Below are 9,827 nucleotides of genomic sequence, written 5' to 3'. Positions count from 1 at the left end.
TTTATTTATTTATTTTTTTGATAGGTCTAGGTTGAATTGTTATAACAAAGATTGAATGGCAGATTTTGATCCTAACTCCAATTTTTATTTATTTTATTATTTTTTTTTTTGGTCGTATATGATGTACCTATTTCTGACAATTACTTTAAGATATTTCAATGTACAAGTTATTAATTATTGTCTTAAGAATCATTGGCCTCTTTATTTAATAATGAAACAAGATAATTTTTTTTTCTGTGATCGTTGTTTGAAAAGTTCGTTTAAAAGAAGTTCTGACAAGTGAAGTTCTTTAATTAATTAGAGAATAACTGAATTTCTAATTTTTTGAAGTTTTTACAAAAACTTTACATTTTAAAAGGAATAATGTCAGTGGCACACTCATTGTAGTTTTATTTACTAGTGAAAGACATTTACGTATGTTGGAACACTTACAGACACACACACACACACACACACACACACACACACTGTGCACACGCCATGTATACCATCTTGGCATCGTTCGGGTGCTAATATTCTCCTTGGCTTATGCTATCTTATTATCACTTGGTCTAACCTGGGTTGACCCAACTTCACTTATCCAAGAACACACATGTATATATATATATATATATATATATATATATATATATATATATATATATATATATATATATATATATATATATATATATAAATTTTACTCCATGTGTACAATAAATTTTTATACTAGTTAACAGACAAAGCACTGTATGGCAGTTTTCTTTTCGTGTAAGCGTATATTTCCTCACTTCTGATTATCCGTTTTTGCAGTCCCTGCAGTTTGACATTATGCTGTGGGTGAAATTACAAGCCCAACACCAAACGTAAAAAAATTAGTAAAAAATAAAATTATTAGTACAAGAACTAGACATATTTGTGGAATACTCGCCTGTTAATGCACCAACACTTCGTTTGCTCTCTCTCTGACTCTCCTTACGCAGTTTGATAAGCCTTTGGGCCGGTTCTGTCAGTTTTCGGCAGAGCCCGGGGTCGATTGCTATCACATATATATATATTCGTGTGTCGGAATTCTTCGTAAATGCTTGGGAAATAAAAAAAAATCGACTGGAGTAAATTGACTAAATGGCAACTGCGCTCTATCCTCCCACGCGATATGGGAGATGTATGGACAAGTGATGTTGTAGGGGTGGGGATTGCACGGACGACCTTGACCCTTCCAATTTGGCCTGTTTAAACACACGTCTATATACGTGCATCGGAATACTTGGAAAATCCTTGGGAAAGTAAAAGAGAAAATCGACCGTGAATAAATTGACTAAATGGCAACTGAGTCTTACCCACGCCATAGGGGAAACGTTGGGGCAACCGGTTGGATATGATGGGGGTTGGGGGAATTGGGGGAGGGGGAGGAAGTCGGGAAAACGACCAGTGTGTAATCATCAGTGCATTTAGTAACCATAACGCCTTAAAATTTTGTCTATTTGAACTTGAGAGCCGTCGGTTGGGAATATTTTCCATGAATCTGCGACGTGGCAAGACCTTAATACGTCACACGATGACATAGAGCGTGTTACCGAGTGCTACAAAATGAGTCTAAAGACCGGTGAAATTAACCGACAGACCGGTTTACAGAACCAATGTCTGTAGATAACAGAACCTCCTGAAGAAGTACCTGGAGGGAGGAAGAGAGGTTACCGGTGACAAATGCAGTGGGTAACCCTTCGACTTTTAACCTCGTGAAGAGAAATGAAGCAAATCCGATTAGTGCCAGACAGCTTCAGGAGATAAAATAGGCCTAGTACCATTCAGTATCATCTGAACAAACGGCTTTGATTTAAGAGTGTGTGTAAAGAAATTGGGTCCAACCGAAACCTAGAAGAGAGAAACGGCTTTCTTGTGTTAATATTCATAAATATTGGGGTTAAAATGGGTGGAAAAGTGGCGTTCACTAAAGAATTAATATCACGTGAATGCTGGCAATCATTCTAAAGTGTGGCGAGAGAAAAATCCATAAATAAATATGACAGAATCGGTCCAAAGCTTATCAAATTGCGTAAGAAGCGTCATGGAGGACACACCAAATATTAGTACATTAATAGGTGAGTGTTCCATAAAAATTTCATTGTTGCATCACTAACACTTTTTTTACAATTTTGTTTTTTCACGGTTCGGAGTTGGGCTTGCAACGGCACCCATAGCGCGAAGTCAAATTGCTGGGACTGTATATGCGTGTATATCTGTACTCTTGCGTGATTGCGTTGTTTATTAATTCATTATTGACTGCATATATCTAAGGCGAGAATGTACAATATCTGATGTTGTGAAAGTAGGCCTACTTATTTTTGTATGCCAGTTTAATGCACCTGCATGTAGCCTTTAGGGTATCATATAGCATACGAGTTAATATGCCAAGTAGACAAAAATCTTCTCTCTCATTCCGTTGTGTAGCATGTTAGATTGTTCATTATTTGCCAATATCGTGAATACAGTAAATGCATTGCAATAGTTTTGTATGACAAATCGCGATGCATTGTGTTTACAAGCCTGCATTTAAGCCTAATTCTCCTATGTTGTCTGCTGCATTGTGACTTCAAGACATCCTCTGTAGACATTGCACTTACCTGTGCGTTATTTTCAGTGGCTTTAAGCTAGCACTTAACCGATAGATAGTTTTCTGTTGATGGAAAAGGGGAAATTTTTTTTATCTGGGCAGCGTGATTAGTAATTGCTTGGTCCAAAGAATTTTTTAGACCTTGAGGAATAGTATTTGGAAAGTACATTTTGACAGCAGTATTTTGAACAATTCTATAAAAAAAACTGGTATTTTATGAGTCACTTGGCAATTGCACATTTTTCTCTGCAAGTTTCCACTGAGATCAGTATTTTTGAACATTCAGTCCAAAGGAGACTGATCAGTGACAGTATTTTGAATGTTGCAAACAAAATCAGTATTTTGAATGTATCGTCAAAACCGTATTTTAAATATACCAGCAGAAAGAGTCTTTTAAAAACTCGGTCTAGATAAAGGAGTGTATATTGATAAACCCAATCACACATTTAAGTAGAACAGTGGGCTGAATGTCTTACAATAGGTCTAGGTTATGTTGGTAGTGCTCGTTGCCCCGTCTTCAACGGATCAGAAGTGCTTGCTCCACGGAGCAGAAAGCAATTTGCCTGTGATCTATGATAAAAGCAGTAATAGTACAGATAATGAACGTATTATTGGCAAAGAAGAGCATTTAAGTCACAGGACTAAGCTCGCTAACCAGTATTGTTGACAAATGGACGACTCTGCTACCCATAGATAACGCTTTTTCCGATCTTTTTCGTGTACATAGCCAGTCATCATTACCTTATTATCTTCGTTGTATGCGATAATCACAGAAGTGGCTTACGAACCGTCATTTCTTTGTTTCCAATGCTTGAAGAATATTGACAGGTACACAAGCAATAGGTCCTGTGATATAATTTTTATAATAGGAGTTTCACACGCATGCAGTTTGAGCAGACTTTCACTCTCTCTCTCTCTCTCTCTCTTTCTCTGAGTTCCTTAAAGCGACGAATTTGATAATTACCGATGCACCAATATACTTACGTTGTGTTGTAACTTGACTTATGGTAAAGAGGTCGCCATCTACGTCTACGGTCGTATAGAGATTAATAAACAAACGTGATTGAATCTTAATAAAGTAAATTAAACTAATAACGGAATGTCATTCAGGGAACAGTTGCAGGTGTCAAGATTCGTCAAAATTACTGGGAAAATGTATGTTAATATTTTTTTGCATTGATGTAAACTGATTTTGAAGCTCGTTCAAGCAGTCCTTGAATTAGAGTTTGTTCCTCGAAAAAGTAGCAGAAGCCTTTCCACTGGGGATCTGATATGCTACGTGGGAGAGGATAAGGAACAGTAGGAGCATCTCCACTGGTGATCTGATTTGTTACTTGGGGGAGGATAAGGAACAACAGAAGCCTCCCCACTGGGATTTGATGCAGGAGCATCTAGGCCGAGGATCTAACTTTCTACAAGTTATAAAACTTAAACAGTTATTTTGTAAAGAGTTGCATGTTATTTGTGTTTAGAAAGTTCTTTCACTTAAGTGAAAGCTACATTAAAAGTGCCCTTGACACCAAGTTATATATACGATGCGAAACTCTGGAGAAGCTTCGAATGTGCTTTGATGCGTCAGTTGAGTTTTACACTGCAAGCCTACACCGGTTCTTTGAGAAGTCTCGACAGGTGTCGATTGCTGAAGTAGCTTGGTGAGCCTCCTTACAATTCTCGACAGGTGTCGACTGGCATGGTTTTTGCCACTGTCGATTTTTAATGACCTGACGTTAGTCAGGTCTTGAGCAATGTTTGCTGGAGAGGTTCTTTGCAAGTGTGGATAGCGTCGACTTTTACTGCGGGTCAGGTCGTGAGAAGTAGTACCATGTTAACCAGAGAATATCTGATCAAGCGTAAGTACAAACGACAGTTGTACCGTTGCGAAATGAGACTGTAAATGGCTTGTTTTTCAGAAGCAGACTCGATCGATTTATTTTATCATATTTTGAGAGATTTTTTTTATTCACCAATGAAAACAGACACTTTTTTCCTCGAAGATCTCACGAGAGGCAAGAAGATCTCTTTGGCGCAAACAGTGAGTTCCCTCAGTAGAGAAGAAGCAATTGTGGCTTTTTATGAATATTATTGTTGTTGTTGCTGTTTATCTTGTCAGTACAATTCCCGTGCATTTTTTCAACAGGATGAAACGAAGACATCTTCGGCGAGGCCTTTGTGAAAGGATTCTGAAACAGATTATGATCATTATAATCACATTGTGTATTGATGTAAGTGAATGTGTTGAAAAAACCCATTCCGACTTTGTTTAATGATTGTTTACCCGAGATGGTGTATATAAACCTTTCATTTGCCACCTGATTTGGTTTCTAGAGGCAGTATTATGAGAAAACACAGTTACTGTTTACTTAAAGAAGTGTTAAGTGTACTAACCGGCAATGTGTGGGTGCGGTTGCTTAGGGTGGTCATGAAGTGTCTGCGTGTGTGCGTGATTCTGTTTAGTGTTTAGGGAACCGAATCATTTCAAAGTAGTGACATTGCTTAGGAAATATTTATCATTTTTTCTACTTGGGAGTGTGTGTGTATGTGTGTGTGTTTTGAGTGCCTTGAGATTTTTTATGTGTTTCTGTTTAATGTTTAGGAAAGAATAATCATTAGGTAGCGTCGAAACCACCTGTTGTTTACCTGAGACACTTGTAGGCCTAACCTAACTCTCTTGCATGTGTGTATGCGTGTGCATGCTTAGAATGACCACGTTTTAATGTGTAGGTTACAGTCGACAACATTATCATCGTTTACCCAGCAAGCATTTAATGGAAATGTATCAAGAAGTATATAATCGTTTACAACGTTTCGAAAGAACTTTGAGCAAAGTCCTCGCCGAAGAGTTCGGGTCTCATTCTAAAATGGACGTACAAAGATAATATAAAAAAAAAATAATAATAAATACGTGTTGAATACTAGTGCTGTCACGCTGTCACGCGTTCAAGCTACGTTGCATAAGCAGCTTTGTACTACGTGTTAAGATAAAGTGTTGCAGTGAAGTGTGCTCATTTTACAGGTTTTTATTTTCACTGAAGTAGTGTTGTCGCAGTGCAGTTCTCGCGTCGATTTTGCGATAGTATTGGTTTACTCTTTATTTAAAGGAAACTGTTAATGGCTTAACAACTTGACGGTTTATGAGCGGTTTTCTGACGGAGATAGTCGATTAGTAGCTACCCTGCTGCAAGATTTTGCAGCGTAATTTTTTTTTTTTTTTTTTGTCGTTTTCACGATGCCTGAGATGGGTTTTATTTACAGAAGCCATATTTTAGGACACCCAAATATTTTCTCCTCGGCGTGAAAAATGTTCTGGTATTCTGATAATGATGATTTTTCCCTACCTAAAAATAAATATATATATATATGTATATATATATATATATATATATATATATATATATATATATATATATATATATATATATTATATAATTTCAGAAACAAATTTTCTTGCAGATCATAAAAAATATTAATGATGATTTTTCTCCCACTCAAAAAAAAGATATAATATATATATAAAATTTCAGAACATCGCTCGTCAAAATTCACTAACAAAACACACGTGAAGGAACTGTATTAAAAGAATTATCTCTAGATATAAGGTAAGGAATATCACCGAATACGCTTGTAATTTTTTTTCTTTAAATTACCTGCCTCTAATTGCCATATTGTAAAGTACGAATCGTTAAGCTTATATACTACGGTTATAAATAGCACACACTCTGCACTGAAATAAAAAAAAAGGAATATTATTTTGTAGTATTTTGATAAATTGAGCTATTTTCCTTCACTCGAAAACTTCAAACTTAATAAAGACGCACCTTTAAAAATGTACGTTTTATATATATATATATATATATATATATATATATATATATATATATATATATTATTATATAAGGGTATATTGCTATATATATATATTAGTGACACGCTGTAGATACGCACACACTACTCACAGTAGTAATTGCACACACACACACACACGTGTCTATTGCAGGCGAGATTGTGGTTGCCAGAGTAAAAAGCTTTTCAATATTCTGCCATATTCCCATAAGTTCCACATCTCCATGCATGACAAAAAAAAAAAGAACAATTCATCTCACGAACGCAAAAGTTTAATCTTAATCTTGTCTATTCATCATTTGTGGCTCAGGTGATAAAAAAACGAAGTTTGAACGAATTCGCTATCGTTAGGGCAGCCCGGATTCGATCCCGGCACGGGCCGGTTGGAATTATTGGTGCCAGTGAATTGGTTCATCGTCAGTGACCTTATTGATTGAGACGCCTACATCCCTTGTGACTGATTCGGGCTTAGGTAAGCGGCTGTCAGAGTGATTGTTTGGGTAAGTTGGTAGCCCTGATCGTGGGAATGTGCTTAACTGAAGAATGATTGTAGGCCTACTTAGGCCTACTTCTGAGTTTAGTGAATTGATTTTGGAATGAAAAGCTACATTAACTCATAAATTTCTTGAGGAAATCTACGCGAATACATCACTTTTGATTAACCAATTAGAATAATGAGTTGCTTAGGCCTACGTATGGGTTAGTGAAATTCTTTTGAAATGAAAACCTGCATTAACTTAACTTTTTTAAGAAAGTGACGTGAATACATCACTCTATATTGATAAATTAAAATGCTGTTTGTTTCGAAAAGGTCCTTTTTTTTACCATTGCCGTGACAAAAAACGAATTTACAAAAGAGACCGAAGCTCAATTAATAAAAATTGTTTTTATAAGACTATCACTTTGCAAGGCTACCAACTTTCCCGATTATGAGTGATGCCCTTACCCGGTCTCATAGTTAAAACAAGACGTTTCAATTAAATTTGCTTTGCAAAGAAAATTTAATTGTGTGTATGTATATATACATATAAATTATATATATATATATATATATATATATATATATATATATATATATATATATGTTATGCTATATATATATATATATATATATTGTATTGAATCTATGAAGTCAGTCACTGATGGTAACAGAAATGTATATTTATATTTATATATATATATATATATATATATATATATATATATATATATATATAAACTACTGGACTCATACAAATAAATTTGTCATATTTCATCTAGAAATATTAGGTCTTTGAATCAAGAATCTTACCCAAAAACTAGTAAAGCTGGAAGTTGAAAGTGTATATATATATATATATATATATATATATATATATATATATATATATATATATATATATATATATGTATATATATATATATATATATATATTACTTGCATAATGATACAATATCGGTCACACATAAACACACGACACGCATGCGCTGCGGTATAAACAGTACATAATAATATCAAGTTGCACCCTCATTCACAAAAAAAAAAAAGATTTTTTACTACCACAAGCGCTCAGTCGTGTGACGTAATCACCTATTAAAGTGCTGCCTATGTAACGCTGTATTTAAATTAATGTCTTTGTCTCCCACCCACCTCCCTTACCCCTTACCCCACCCCCCTTACCCCTTCCTTCCCCCTGGCAACATGTATTCATCTTTAAAAAAATATGATAAAGAGTATGATTTTTTTTAAAACAATAAAATCCGCTAAGTAAATCATTCTGGCTCAGGGTCGTATAAGCTGCAATGATTTGGTGCCTTCTGTCCTAGTCTGTTCTAAAAAACCTTTTTCATTCTCTTCTTGACTTTTCCTCTTTTTTAATTGTAAATAAAATAAACATTTCCTTTCACATTTATTCTGTTTTATTTGTGTGACCTACCCTCTGTGTTGTTGGCTGGCGTTGTTTCTTGCACTGTGGTGACTTGTCACTTGAATTGTAGGCCTAAGAAGGGATGAGTTTTAGGACTATAAGAGAATGTTATGGGAAGTAGGTACATATCTGTGGGATAAGAAAATGGGTCGTGAATGCAACAAGCTGTCTTTGATATTTGCATACAATACAGTGCAGTGTTAATTGGTGATGATGAGGTTGTTCACAGAAGGTGAAAGCGTTCTAGATAGATCTCCAAGTTGAACTGGATGAAAGTTAATGATGATAACGGAAGTTTGGAAGATGGAGCAAGGTTGGATGGATGAAAAATGGAAATGTATTTGTACAGATATTCAGGCATGAATTAGTGAATAATGGTAGGATCTGTGACTAGGCACATTGCTCAGACAGGTGAATTAAGGGAGGAAGCAGAGGTTCTGCAAAAGATCTGCTAGGGAAGAGTGCATATGGAAGTAATAGTTATGATTTATGAAGGGTTTACCAACTCGACTGTCTTCTCTGGAGGTGAAGTATAGATACTGAATGCAGATGAAGGAGAGAGGTAAGAAATATAGAAATCTGACCAAGAAATGGCAAAAAGTTCAACAAAGGTAAAAAGCTGCGTCAGAGCATTTCGACGTGGTTTAGTCAGTTGAAAGATGAGAGAAAAGTATGCTGGTGTGAAAGGTGTATGGTTTTCTAACTACAAGGCTAAGGAGGAAAGGAATACTTAGAAAATGCTGCCAAGATGCTGCACAAGAATTGGTGGATTAGAGAGCCTGTGAAGGATGCAGGGTATCGACAGTATTCACTATTGTTTTCAGGGAATGATGAAAGATCCTTCACTCCCCATTCATCATTTTCATGTGGAAAGATAATTTCACCACTGAGCCATATCCCTTCAGAGAAGGTGGCATTATGGTATAAGAGTCTTACCACTCAGAATTTAATTAAAATATAACTATTGCCATGCAGAACTTTGTTATTGGTATGATGTGCCATTCAGAACTTGATTGGTCTGAGACTTAGCATTCACAGCTCAATTGGCCTGAGACTCTACATTCACACTTGACTGGCCTGCCTTTGAAAGCCATTTTTGGTCTAAGACGGATTAACATTGGTCTAGAATTCTTACCTTCCAGAACTTGATCAGTTTAAGAATCTTAACATTGAGATCCTTTTTGATCTAATAGTCCTACCATCCAAACTTTTGTTGGTTGTAGTCTCTTATAGGGCCTACTCTATTCTCCAAGACTTAATCTAGTTTTCTTTAAGAGACTGAATGCTTAGAGAGTCGTCTAAATACTTTGGGGCAGTAGCCAAGTCTTTAGTCCTCTAGTACCCTGTTGAAGGGCTCGAAGCCCCACTGTGTTCTTAAGTTTTATCTAGCTATACTTCCCTTGGCTCTTGTCTTTGTTCACATTCCACACAAAGGAATTTTGAACATTGGCAATAATAGTAAAGAAAGGAAACTGACACAAGGCCTT

Source organism: Macrobrachium rosenbergii, chromosome 30 (assembly GCF_040412425.1).
Source record: "Macrobrachium rosenbergii isolate ZJJX-2024 chromosome 30, ASM4041242v1, whole genome shotgun sequence".
NCBI lineage: Eukaryota > Metazoa > Arthropoda > Malacostraca > Decapoda > Palaemonidae > Macrobrachium > Macrobrachium rosenbergii.
Note: the sequence above shows the minus strand (reverse complement) of the source record.